Source organism: Apium graveolens, chromosome 1, assembly GCF_009905375.1.
Source record: "Apium graveolens cultivar Ventura chromosome 1, ASM990537v1, whole genome shotgun sequence".
NCBI lineage: Eukaryota > Viridiplantae > Streptophyta > Magnoliopsida > Apiales > Apiaceae > Apium > Apium graveolens.
Window position 1 is genome coordinate 123075790 of NC_133647.1, and position 2008 is coordinate 123077797.

Here is a 2008-nt window from a genome sequence, read left to right on the forward strand (position 1 = left end):
GTTCGTTATCGTAGATGGTAGCGGGACTCCGAACCCTGAGGTTGAGGAGCAACAGCGCGATGATGTTTATTACTAATTGGAGATCGGATTGTGGATTCGATAGAGTGTCCTAATGCAGGACCGGATGATATTGATATTGAGAATGTAGCAGTTGAGGATGTTGTCCTAGAAGGGATAGTTGCTGAGAAGGATCCCATGGAGGATCCTGACAAGAATGAATAAAGGACCACTGATGAATTGATGAACATGGTTAGGTCGACTACCAGAGGTAGGATTGGTCGGTCACTACCAGAGGTTCGTTCAAGTTTGTAAAGATAGTAGCCCCTTTAACGCGGCTTACTCATAAGACTGAGAAGTTCGAATAGGCAGAGAAATGCGAGAACAGCTTTTAAGAACTGAAGCAAAGGTTGGTGACGGCCCCTATGTTGGCGTTGCCGGAGGGAAAAAGGAGATTTTGTGATTTGTAAGTGACGCTTCGCATAAGGAATTAGGGTGCTTCTTATATAGCACAGCAAGATAATCGCGTCTGCGTCAAGACAATTAAGGGAATTTAAAATTCGATATCCCCACCCATGAGCTTGGGCTCGTGGCAATAGTTTTGCCCTAAAGATTGGAGGCACTACTTGTATGGAGAGAAGTGCGAGATTTACCTAAGCCATAAGTACTCTAGTACATTTTCCCGTAGAGAGAGCTCAACATACGCCCGAGGAGGCGGTTAGAGCTAATCAAGAATTATGATTGGGAGATTCTGTATCATTCGGGGAAAGCCAATGTGGTGGCTGATGCCCTTAGTAAAAAGGAGAGACTCAAGATGATAATGTCTTTGGGAGAATTGATAAGAGATTTTGAGAGAATGGAAATAGTAGTGAAGGTAACCGGAGCCGGTACTGAAAAGCTGTTTGAGATTGCAATAGAGACCGAATTATTGGAAAAGAGCATATTACGCCAGAAAAAGGTGATGAATGAAGGCAGAGAGCCAACAAATAAATATGAGATTAATACCGAGAAAGATGATAAGGGAATAATGAGGTATTCCTATAGAATTTGGGTTCCGAAAGTTCAAGAGCGTAAGGATGAGAACTTAGATGAGAGCCGTAGTTTGAGGAATAAGATTTAGAGCAAACCCTGAACGTGATAGTCAGGGAGGTCGCCATCAAGATAGAAGGAACCCTTGACATAATGGAGTGGAAAATGAGGATTTTAAATTAAAAGATGACCCCAATTATGGGGAGTAGGATGAAACATTTCATACTAAGGAAACAAAAAGGCGAGTAAGGAAAGGAGACCCGAGACGGTACTCCTATACGGCAATTCATGGACCTGTCTAGACAGAACTTAGACTATTATCCCCAACCACCACCTTGAGGAAACAATGCGATAGGAAATTCTTTCAGGACCTGTAAGTCTCTAAGCTCTCAGAGTTCCAAGGAACAGGTTGACCAGTCGAGGCAAGAGCCTGGCTAAAGGAAATATAGGAATCATTTGAGATTCTAAATGATTGACGAATCTCAAAAGACTATTTTTGTCACTTACCCTCCTAAGAGAGAGGCCACCTGCTGGTGAAAGACCAAGAAAGGCACGGAGCCAGAGGTTAGAATAAACTGATTTAAGTTCAGTCAATTGTTTTCGGGAAAGTAATTCCCAAAGATGAGGAGATAGTGTAAAAGCTTTAGAGCTAGAACAAAGGCAGACGAGTATGATGAATTATGAATCTAAGTTGTAAAATTTGTCAAGATTCGTTCTGAGGACACGAATCCAGAATGACGGGATGTTTGAAATCAATGCTTATATTGTGATTGGTTTGTGAAATAATGATAAGAGAAAGGAAAATAAAAAGGAACTGAAGTGGAAAGGGATATAAAGGCAATAGAGTTTGAGAAATGATAAGGGAGTTGGGTATGAGGAAACCCTAAAGACTCGTAGCAATAGAAATAGGAAAGTATGTAATCATTGGTATGAGGGTGATTCACCATGAGTTAAAGTTGAGGGTTGAAGGCATACGAGTTAT